General features: G+C 35.3%; 1 non-coding gene across 1 annotated transcript; it reads right to left on the reverse strand.

Moving 5' to 3' along the window:
* Positions 1-2,377: 2,377 nt before the first annotated feature.
* On the reverse strand, positions 2,378-2,484 carry LOC131238278 (small nucleolar RNA R71). Its single transcript, XR_009167683.1, has one exon. It is a non-coding gene; the product is annotated as a small nucleolar RNA R71 (small nucleolar RNA).
* Between the last annotated feature and the right edge of the window lie 10,474 nt (positions 2,485-12,958).

Raw genomic sequence — 12,958 nt, forward strand, 5'->3', positions numbered from 1 at the left:
GAATTTAAGAGCTTGGATTGAAAAATGTGTTAAAAAGTAAGAATTTGATGCTCAAAAATCACCAAGGCAAGAGATGGATCTTAGGAGATCAAGATTGAAGAATTCACATGCCAAAGATCCAAGAAAACCAAGCGAGGAATGAAGAGAATCGAAGATTTGAAGTGAAGAATCCTGAAATTGTCCTAAAAAAGTGTATTCTAAAGCTGTGAAGTTTATTTTGGAAAACTGCGCAGCAGGAAGTCTGTTTTAAACGAACTATGCAGCGAGAAGTCTATTTTTGAAAAATACGTATATTTGAGGCGTTTTCTAGGGTTTTCAACTTTGTACGAAAATTGGAGTTCCCTACTTATAAATAGGGCCTCCTAGGACATTCTAAAATATCATTCAAAGCATTCAAGAGCAATATTTAGGGTTTTTTTAAGTTTTATTAAAGCTTTATAAGTTGTTTCTTTCCTTTTAGATCTTTTCTATTTGCAATTTTTCTTCTTTCTTTCTTGTTACTTTTTACTTCTGCAATTTAATTATGTTTTTCTAAGTTTCCTCTAGCTCAAGCTAGAAGGGAAGCACATGGGTTTAATATTTCTTTAAGTTATGATGATTAATTGTTTTAATGATGAGAAGAATGGTGTATGCATGTTATCTGTTATTTAGGTTTTGTTTTTTATCCTTTTGTAAGATCCATATGTTTCTATCATATGAGATCCACATTGATGGATAGGCTTACCCTAGATTAATCAGATTTCCTAGATAGGAGATGTTCTCAACCTGTTATATTTCTTTGATATTCATTATCCTATAGATATTGAATACTTAAAATCACTGGTGCTTGAGAATATATGTCAATGGTGCAAATCCATTATTTTCTAATCTTTTATATCATTTATTAAAATATTTAAAGTGTTTTATTTTCCGATTAGGCTGACCATAGTGCTCAGATCCTAGTTGTGTTATCCAAGTCATCATGATTTTGGAACATTAACCTATGTGTGGAACTTTGAAGCTTGAGTGTTTTTTATTCAATTGAATTACATCCATTCAAAAATCCAAAAATCAAATCATCAGTTTAGTTTTTATTACTTAGTTTGTTTTGCATTTGATTTTTTCCTTCTCACGATTCATCTCCCTATGGGATCGACCCTGTATTCACAGGATATTACTTATGAACCTCTGCACTTGGAGACAAGAAATCAAGTTTTTGGCGCCGTTGCCGGGGAGAGACTGAGATAGATCAGATCTGTGCAAGATAGCTAAGGTAAGTTTTCTTCTAAACCCTCCAAATTTTCTGTAGATTTTATTTTATTATTTTATTATTATTATTATTTTTTCTTTTCTTTTTCTTTGAAAATAAATTCAGTTGGGTCTTTCAAGCACTAACTATGACATAAGGTTGCCCTGCTTGGGATTTTATCACCCAAGTGCTATGGTTGTCCTATAGTTGCTGTTTGATCCCAAAGATCATCCGTTGAATCTATTTTCCAGATTAGCATAATTTAATTTCTGCATTAGTTTTACTTTTATTTATTTATTTATTTATTTATTTATTATTATTATTATTATTTTTTTTTGTGGACTGAACCCTCATGGTCGGCCCTGCCACCTGGGTTGTTGATTTATTTTTCTTTGTGGACTGAAGCCTCATGGTCGGCTCTGCCACCTGGGTTGTTGATTTATTTTGCTTTGTGGATTGAACCCTCATGGTCGGCCCTGCCACCTGGGTTGTTGATTTAAGTTTTTATTTTTATTTTAAGTATCATACTTGCGATTTGAATTAGTGGTATTTGTTGTGTGGTGTGGATGGTTTATGTCCCGTTGGAGTAGGGATCAAAACAATCGACTCTCCTCTAAAAGGGGACTAGTTCCAGGCCTTGATCATTCACTTAGAAGAGGCACTCAATATCACTTGGATTCCATGGCAGACCCAGTTGATAATCCAAATCCAAATCTGCCAGATCCAACTATAAATCAAAATAATCCTCCTCTTGAGGATGAAAATGAAGTTCATAGGAATGTGTTAAATCAACCACGGACTTTACGTGAACATTTACACCCTGAGAGATCAACTTTACCATCTTGTATAGTATTCCCTGCTCACACAGGGAACATTGATTTTAAACTAGGTGTGATTCAATTAATTCCTAAATTTCATGGCTTAGATTCTGAAAGCCCCTACTTGCACCTCAAGGACTTTGAGGAAGTAATTGCAACGTTACAAGTAAACAATGGCAATAGGGATGTACTTAAGCTTAGGTTATTCTCATTCTCTCTAAAGGATCGGGCCAAAGCATGACTTAACTCTCTAAGACCTAATATCATCACTTCATGGCAAGCCTTAAGTAGAGAGTTTTTGAAAAAGTTCTTTCCCGAGCACAAAACAAATGCACTAAAACAAGAAATCATGTCATTCTCTCAAAAGGGGAATGAACTATTTTTTCAAGCTTGGGAGCGCTTCAAAGACATTCTAATTACTTGTCCACATCATGGTTATGAACCATGGCACGTGATTGATGCTTTCCGAAAGGGGCTCACCATGGATACTCGTCAGTTCATAGAGATGATGTGTGGTGGAACCTTTCTTGACAAAGATCATAATGAGGCTTGGGATTTTCTAGATATGTTAGCAGAGAATACTTAGACATGGGATGTCTCAGCTAAATCAGATCAAACTAGACCCATTCCTAGAGAGAAAGCGGGAATGTATGTCCTAAGAGAAGAAGACGACCTTAATGCAAAATTCGCTGCATTGGCTAGAAAGGTCGAAGCCTTGGAAATTAGGAAGGTTGATATGGTTAAAGCAAACACTTCCTTGGGTAATTTTTGTAGCATTTGTGGTGGTACAGACCATGACACAAAGGATTGTCCAATAATCTCAGTTGTACAAAATATCACGCATGAGCATGATCAAGCAAATGCTATAAATAATTACCAAAAGTCAGTTATGCAACCATTGGGAAACACGTACAATCCAAATTGGCGTAACCATCCTAATCTTAGTTAGAGGAATGAACCACAAATTAATGTGCCCAATGTACCTCAAATGCCTCCACAAAATAACTTCTTTGGGGCACCTAACAATGCATCATATGTGCCCCCGCCAAAGCGATCATCTGTGGAGGATGCATTGACCACATTCATGAACTCTCAAGCTCAAATGAATCAGTCTCTGATCCAATCAAATCAGGAATTAAAAACAGCTGTGACTAGGATTGAGACTCAACTAAATGCTAGGGAAAAAGGCACCCTTCCTTCTCAACCTATGACAAACCCTCGAAGCACATTTTATTGGAGACTCAAATCCAAGTGAGCTACATCATGAACAAGCTAAGGCCATCATTACCTTGAGAAGTGGAAAAGAGGTCGATAACAAGATAATGCAACCGGTAGAAATACCGGAGGATGAGCCACTATCTCAAGAAAATGATGAACCGGCTATGGTTCAAGAGCCGCAACAGCAAAAGGATAAAGAGGCTAAGTCATATGAGCCTCCAGTTTCGTTCCCATCTAGACTTCGGAATCCAATTGTCCCCATGAAATATCAAGAGGTGTTGGATGTGCTCCAAAAGGTTACTGTCAATATTCCTCTGCTTGATGCCATTAGACAAATTCCATCATATGCTAAATATCTCAAGGACTTGTGCACTATAAAGAGAAAATTAAATGTGCACAAAAAGGCCTTCCTTACTGAGAAAGTGAGCGCTATTATTCAACAAAGGGTTGTACCCAAATACAAAGATCCGGGAAGTCCCACCATTCTTTGTATTATTGGAAATTTTCAAATTGATCATGCTTTGCTAGATTTGGGTGCAAGTGTTAACTTAGTACCTTATTCGGTTTACAAACAAATGGGGTTAGGCGAGCTTAAACCAACCACGATTACACTCCAACTCACTGACCGCTTTATTAAGGTACCAAAGAGAATTTTAGAGGACGTGCTAGTCCAAGTGGAGAAATTCTACTTCCCTGTGGATTTTATTGTACTAGACACTGAACCATGTGTAAATGCTAGCGCTCAAGTTCCCATCATTTTAGGCCGCCCATTCCTAGCAACTTCAAATGCAATCATAAATTGTAGGAATGGAATGATGAACTTGTCTTTTGGTAACATGACTCTAGAGCTAAATATTTTCAATCTATGTAAGCAGCCCATTGATAATAATGAGATCCATGAGTTGAATTTCATGGACTGCTTGATAGAAGAAGAGGAATTAGAACCTAGTCTGATTGAGGAATTGATTCAAGTCATTGGAGACTTGAAAAATTCTGATTTAGAAAAAGTGCTTGCTGAAATTTCTGATGACAATGAGAGCATTACCCCCCCGGACATTGGTATGTACCAATGGAGACCGCGCACTCAAATCCTATCTATCGAGGACTTGCGACCTTTACCATCACCAACCAATGTTCCAAAGCTTGATTTAAAACCACTGCCAAATGAGCTTAAGTATGTATACTTAGGTAAAAATAAAACTTATCCTGTGGTGATCTCTTCATTTTTAGAGAAGGATCAAGAGATTAAATTGTTGAAAGTTCTAAGGGACCACAAAGGAGCCTTGGGCTGGACCATTTCTGACATCAAGGGTATAAGCCCTTCCATTTGCACCCATCGGATCCACCTCGATGATGACGCCAAATCAATTAGACAACCTCAAAGGCGTCTCAATCCAAACATGATGGAAGTTGTAAAAAATGAAGTGATCAAATTATTGGATGTGGGAATCATCTACCCAATATCCGATAGTGTTTGGGTGAGTCTAACTCAAGTAGTCCCAAAGAAATCTGGAATAACTATTGTGCAGAATTCTAATAATGAACTCATACCAACACGTGTCACCACTGGATGTCGTGTTTGCATTGACTATAGAAAATTGAACCAAGTCACAAAGAAGGACCATTTCCCTCTACCATTCATTGATCAAGTTTTAGAGAGGGTAGCAGGTCACTCCTTTTATAGTTTCCTTGATGGATATTCTGGATATAACCAAATAGATCCAGGCCTTGATCATTCACTTAGAAGAGGCACTCAACATTACTTGAATTCCATGGCAGACCCAGTTGATAATGGTTGGGAACTTTCCAACGGTGTATGTTAAGTATTTTTTCAAATATGGTTGGGAAGTTTCTTGAGGTTTTTATGGACGAGTTCTCTGTATTTGGGAGTAGTTTTGAAGAATGCCTTAACAATTTATCTCTTGTCTTGTCTAGGTGTGAAGAGAAACACCTTATCTTAAATTGGGAGAAATGTCATTTCATGGTTCAAAAGGGAATTGTTTTGGGCCATGTTATCTCCAAAAATGGAATTGAGGTAGATCGCTCAAAACTTGACATTATAGCTAATCTACCTATCCTCCGAACTGTTAGAGATATTAGATCACTTATAGGGCATGCTGGTTTTTATAGAAGATTCATCAAGGACTTTAGTGTTATTACTAGACCTTTGACTAATCTTCTTTAAAAGGATATTCCATTTAAGTGGACAGATGAGTGTGCAAGTGCTTTTAATAAAATTAAATTATCCCTTACCACTGCACTTATCATGCGTCCACCAGATTGGGTACTTCCTTTTGAACTAATGTGCGATGCAAGTGATTATGCCATAGGGGCTGTTTTGGGCCAAAGGAAAGATAAACGGCCCTACGTTATTCACTATGCGAGTAGAACTCTAAACTCGGCCCAAGTGAACTACTCAACAACTGAAAAAGAGTTACTTGCAGTAGTTTTTGCTTTGGATAAGTTTAGGTCCTACTTGCTGGGATCCAAAGTGGTCATTTTCACGGATCACTCGGCTTTGAAATATTTGTTATCTAAGAAGGATGCAAAGCCGAGACTTTTGAGATGGATCCTCCTACTCCAAGAATTTGACTTAGAAATAAAAGATAAGAAAGGAGTAGAAAACGTATGGGCCGATCACCTTTCTAGATTGATGTTAGATGATTCCACTGAGGAGATACATATCCAGGACACTTTCCCTGATGAACAATTATTTACGATCTTCAAATTGCCTTGGTATGCAGATATAGTAAACTATCTTGTAACGAGAAAAATGCCATATCATTGGAAGTCACAAGATAGAAAGCGTTTTGAAACCGAGGTTAGGAACTTCTTCTGGGATGATCCGTATTTATATAAATATGGGACTGATCAAATTTTTAGACGCTGTGTCCCAGAGGATGAAGTTCGAAGTGTTATTTCTTTTTGTCACATGGAAGCATGTGGTGGCCATTTTTCTACTAAGAAAACCACTGCAAAAATCCTTCAGTGTGGTTTTTACTGGCCCACCATGTTTAAAGACACCCATGCTTTCTGTGTTGCTTATGATAGATGTCAAAGGTTGGGAAGAGTGTCTCGGCGCAACATGATGCCTTTATCCCCAATTTTACCATTGGAGATTTTTGATTGTTGGGGTATTGATTTTATGGGTCCATTTCCATCTTCTTTTGGATTTCTTTATATATTGGTTGGTGTGGACTATGTTTCAAAGTGGATTGAGGCAGTTCCAAGTAGGACCAATGACAACAAAGTGGTCATACGATTCCTCAAGGAAAATATTTTTGCTAGATTTGGAACTCCAAAGGCCATCATTAGTGATGGCGGGTCTCACTTTTGCAATAGAACATTTGAGGCTTTGATGAAGAAATATGGCATCAAGCATAAAGTGAGCACCCCATACCACCCACAAACGAGTGGGCAAGCTGAGATTTCTAATCGAAAAATCAAACACATTTTAGAGAAAACTATAAGGCCAGATAGGAAGGATTGGTCCCTCAGACTATCCGACGCTTTATGGGCTTATAGGACTGCTTATAAGACCCCGATTGGAATGTCTCCATACAGATTGGTGTATGGGAAGGCTTGCCACTTGCCTGTGAAATTGGAACATAGAGCCTACTGGGCAATAAAGAAATTAAACTTTGATATGGATCAAGCAAGTAGACAAAGGAAATTAGAGTTAAATGAATTAGAGGAGTTGAGGAGAGACTCCTATGAAAATTCTAAAATCTACAAAGAGAGGACCAAAGCTTTTCATGACAAAAATATCCTGAGGAAGAATTTTGAACCTCAGCAAAAGGTCCTATTGTACAATTCCCGTCTCCAGTTCTTTCCGGAAAAGTTAAGATCAAGATGGACAGGCCCCTTCATGGTGAAGAATGTTTATACTCATGGGGCTGTTGAAATTGAGAATCCACGTAATGGCAATATGTATAAAGTTAATGGTCAGAGATTGAAGCCTTATGTGGAAAACTTTCATTTGGGAGAGGAGTCCGTCCCTCTTCATGAGCCAGAATATTCAGAATGATGCTCCTGGTCTGACGGAGCATTTGTGTATGATTTATATCATATTCAATTTTTTTTAGTGTCACATAACAGGTGAGTTTTTCATGGCAGGTACTATCCACCCTTTCTTTTATTTTTATTGTTCTCTGCATTACATTATCATTACATTGGGGACAATGTAGATTTTAGGTTGGGGGGTGTGGATAGTCATCCATGTGAAAGTTTTTTTTTTGGGGGGTTTCAGTTTATTTTATTATTATTTTTATTATTTTTAGGTTTTAGTTAGGTTTAAGTTTATTTTATTTTTTATTTTTTTTTAGGTTTATGAAAAAAATAAAAATAAATAAAATTCAACATTTTCAAAATAATATTTTTATACAAGAATGTGAACATGATATTATGCGAATTCCAAAGGCAAAGTTAATATTTAGTCTAGGTTGATATATAGTAGTCCGAATTCTGACAATTGAAAATTATAAACTTGAGTTCAATTATCTAATCACTGGTTTAAAGTGAGTTGTAATTTGATGTACTGAATTCACAATATACCCTAGCTAACTAAGTGAGGAATATGATATATGAACTAAAATAACAACTTTTGATTCAAACAAGGTTGAATGAACTAGTACCATTGATATATGTTTAAAAGAGAGAATATTAAAGGAAAAAAAGAGTGATGGAAAAAAGAAATTTTTATTATAGAGCATGAATGCAATGACCATAACAATCGTGTTAGTAATCCGGAGTAAGAATACCTAAGTATCCATTACTGTTACCATTACAAGTACGATACCTTAAGTTATGAAGCAAACTCGATGGGAATCTTCATCTAAGAGTGGTCTATAATAATGAGGATATGATGATAAAAGAAGAAATGTCATAAAAAAATGAGATAACTAGAGATTTCATATTCTTGGGATGATTGAAAGGAGTTAGGATAGGGAACATGCATATTTCTCAAACTTAGACTAGTGTCACGAAGCACCTAAGGATATTGGGTTATAACTATTCTAAATTTTGATTAGGTCTCTGAACTCAAGGATGTAATGGATTAAAAAATTAAGATTCTAGCTAACTTCATATCTAGGGTAAGTATTGTTTTGTTTTGGAATTCATATGATGAATGGAGGCATAATTGTATAAATTTTATAGTTTTGAAATATTTTTCTTATTTTCAATGTTTGTGGGTAACATTTCTGGAAACCCTCATGAGACTATAACTCGTCCACTACGGGAAACCTAGGGGTTTAAAGGCTTGTAGCATATGCTAAATGCAATCGAGATTACTTGCGAAAGTGGTGTAGTTAGAATTTGGTTTTCATTTTAATTTTGTTTCTAGAATTATTTTTATTCTTATTTTTATTTTTCTTCGCTTATTTTGCTTGGGACTAGCAAACTGCTGGTTGGGGGGTGTGTTGAGCCTCAAATATTGCATAATTTTTTTCATTTATATCTTGGTTTTATGAACATAAATCATCTTAATATTCTATTTTACTCATATATGTATTACAAGGTGAATTTAAGAGCTTGGATTGAAAAATGTGTTAAAAAGTAAGAATTTGATGCTCAAAAATCACCAAGGCAAGAGATGGATCTTAGGAGATCAAGATTGAAGAATTCATATGCCAAAGATCCAAGAAAACCAAGCGAGGAATGAAGAGAATCAAAGATTTGAAGTGAAGAATCCTGAAATTGTCCTAAAAAAGTGTATTCTAAAGCTGTGAAGTTTATTTTGGAAAACTGCGCAGCAGGAAGTCTGTTTTAAACGAACTATGCAGCGAGAAGTTTATTTTTGAAAAATACGTATATTTGAGGCGTTTTCTAGGGTTTTCAACTTTGTACGAAAATTGGAGTTCCCTACTTATAAATAGGGCCTCCTAGGACATTCTAAAATATCATTCAAAGCATTTAAGAGCAATATTTAGAGTTTTTTTAAGTTTTATTAAAGCTTTATAAGTTGTTTCTTTCCTTTTAGATCTTTTCTATTTACAATTTTTCTTCTTTCTTTCTTGTTACTTTTTATTTCTGCAATTTAATTATGTTTTTCTAAGTTCCCTCTAGCCCAAGCTAGAAGGGAAGCACATGGGTTTAATATTTCTTTAAGTTATGATGATTAATTGTTTTAATGATGAGAAGAATGGTGTATGCATGTTATCTGTTATTTAGGTTCTATTTTTTATCCTTTTGTAAGATCCATATGTTTCTATCATATGAGATCCACATTGATGGATAAGCTTACCCTAGATTAATCAGATTTCCTAGATAGGAGATGTTCTCAACCTGTTATATTTCTTTGATATTCATTATCCTATAGATATTGAATACTTAAAATCACTGGCGCTTGAGAATATATGTCAATGGTGCAAATCCATTATTTTCTAATCTTTTATATCATTTATTAAAATATTTAAAGTGTTTTATTTTCCGATTAGGCTGACCATAGTGCTCAGATCCTAGTTGTGTTATCCAAGTCATCATGATTTTGGAACATTAACCTATGTGTGGAACTTTGAAGCTTGGGTGTTTTTTATTCAATTGAATTACATCCATTCAAAAATTCAAAAATCAAATCATCAGTTTAGTTTTTATTACTTAGTTTGTTTTGCATTTGATTTTTTCCTTCTCGCGATTCATCTGCCTGTGGGATCGACCCTGTATTCACAGGATATTACTTATGAACCTCTGCACTTGGAGACAAGCAATCACCCAAGCACGAGGATTGCAGCAGAACATATGGCAGACAAGATCATGGGCATCCATGCAGAAGTGCAGACCAAGCTACATGTCTCGAACGAGAAGTATAAGGAACAAGTGGACAAGCATCGGCGATAAAAAGTGTTCGAGGTGGGCGACTGCGTAATGGTCCATCTGCGCAAAGAGAGATTTCCGACCGGGATGTACAACAAGTTGAAAAATAAGAAGATTGGACCCGTCCCAATCATCCGAAAGATCAATGACAACGCTTGTATTGTTGATCTTCCAGATGACATGGCAATCTCATATACTTTCAATGTCGCGGACCTGACCGAATATCATGAACCAGAGCATGATGAGAACTCAAGGACGAGTTCTTTTGAAGTGGAGGAGACTGATGTAGAGCGGGTCGCGGACAGTTACATGGCCAAGATGGATCAGAAAAGGCCCGGTCAACGATAGAAGTGATCCAGACCATCGAACCTTAAATCGGGCGTATCTTACAATTCAGAATGAGTTATCTCACGTAAAATATATGATTTTGGGGTAGAATGAGCTATTGAAGCCAACCAACCTGCTACGCCGGGTTGTGCACCCCGGAATTGCGAAAAACCCCTGGATCGACGATCGTTTCCCTGTTTTAATTTCGTTTTTATTATAAATAGTAAGTTTTAGTTTGATTATAACTCTTCATCCGTCGGGCTTTAGGAGTTGCGCCCAACGTGAAAAGAGCTTAGAATAATTAAGAGAATGGTTTGGTGAAGCCAAATAGGATACTTACTATTTTTGACCGAAAACCTTGCGCACTAGTAGACATTACGACCGTCTATAAATAGTAAGTTTACTGTTTATAGTAAGTCACGGATTCTAAGAGTTTGAGTTGTAGTTTGATTCTAATTTCTTTCCCATTGCTTGGTACCCCTATTTAAAGGGTTGTGAACTCATTTTTATTCATCAATTAATCAATTTCGAATTTATTAGAATTTATTCCTATTTTCTGCTTTCTGTCCTCGTGGATTCGAGAAGTCTCTGTGAGGAGTTCAGAGAAGCTCCATGGATTTGGAGTAGTTATCTTCATCACGTTCATCCCTGCGTCAGCTTCCGCTTTTCGGTAGGCTTGGGCATAGCCCACATCTGGTAACGCTCTACCAAGATCGACATTTCTTCTAAGGAGGACCCTTAGGATTGACAATACAAATGTAATAAATGATGGATAATGTATGAATGTATCATTTTCATAACTATAATAGATATTTGTCTTGATAAGAACATTCATATGTGAATTTAATATATAATTATCATAGTCATGTAATTTGACACAAATTAACAAGTGATTTACCGTAGCATATAATATTGTAACAAAACATTCAAATCAGTATATCAATTAATCAAATAATCACAAATAATTTATTTTAATTCTAATGAATCATGAGATACGTTGCGTAACTCAATTAGGTCTGGTAGTGTAGAATCCACAAGGTAATTAAGTTGGTTTAAATTTAGAGATCCTATCAATTAATCAACTACATTATTATTCATCTGGTTATATTACACAGTGGGGCCCACCTTTGATATACATCGTAGGTGGCTAAACCCTAAATGATTAAATAATTAAAATTATATGTTTATTAAATTTAATTATCAAAATTTAGATTTTTTTTTAAGATTTTGAAATTGAATGTCAAATTATTAATTGGGGTGGCCCACCGGATGGTTGGATTATCCAGATTCTTGAGGTCTTGGCAAATTTTGCCTCTATACATTGAATGAATGGTGTGGATCTAACCATATATACACTAATGACCCATCTCAACTTTCTATATTAAGTGATACCAATTAGTTGTGCATAAATTTAAGCTTTTCTTATTAAACATTTGTAGATTGGACTAGTGTGGCCCATCCAATGGTTAGATTGATTTGAAATTTAAAGCACTGTTATCTTTTGGTGCTTAGGATCAAATGACTCGTTCAGATCTATTTTAACACAATCAGATTCCATCCATTAACTTTATTCCTAAAATATTGCTGACTAGATCTGAAATCATAAAGCATCAATTTTTTAAAATTTTCTTTGCACACATATACAATGGTCATGTGGATGATCCATACCATCTATTGTATAGATCGGAAAGAAATTAACATCATAATAAAAATTAAAAAGATCTAAGGGTTGAAACTTACCTGATTAAGCCCTCTTAGAATTTTCTCTCCCTATTTCTTTAGGGCAGAATCTCCTCTCCCTATTTCTTTAGGGCTTTCTATGCGGGAAACCTCTCTATATCCATTTTTAAAGAAACTTCTTTTGATAAGATAGGATGAGCACATCCTCTCTTATCCTGAATTTTAAAATTTTTATGACATTTGATAAAAAAAATTATTATTATATTACTCTAAGAATCAATTCCTAGACCTCTTTCTCAACTGAGAGTGTGTCTACCAACTCAACTATTGACTTATTTTTATTTTTTATTTAAAAATAAAATATTTAAATATTTATTTTAGTTTTTTTTAAGAACAAAATTTAGGATTGTTATAGATACATCTCCTACTCAGTGTAAATAAGCATTTCATGTAATCATATAAAATTAATGGCTATTAAATGTGCTTTATGTTTCTTTTACTATTTTTGGTTTTAATGTGAATGAACCTTGGTGAGAACTTTCATCGACCTGGCACTCACTATTTTATTGATGAAAAATAAACAAATATAATTGAGGCGTTGGCGCAAGAGTATGAAGAAGCGTTTGAGCTAGTGAACGATTCACGGGACACGTGTCCTACCTTATTGAAGAAGAACTTGCTGCACTGGATTAATTATTATTTTATTCATTTTAATTACTTCGAACATGATGGTTTTGGTTTGATAAAGGTGAACATGAACTTTTAATTTTTTTAGTTAAATATTGGATTATTACGTTATGAATAAGACTCCAAATGGATGGGTCATTAGACGATTTATAGATGAAGAGTAATGTGTGGAACTTAGATTTGATAT

This window comes from Magnolia sinica, chromosome 2 (genome assembly GCF_029962835.1).
Source record: "Magnolia sinica isolate HGM2019 chromosome 2, MsV1, whole genome shotgun sequence".
Lineage (NCBI taxonomy): Eukaryota > Viridiplantae > Streptophyta > Magnoliopsida > Magnoliales > Magnoliaceae > Magnolia > Magnolia sinica.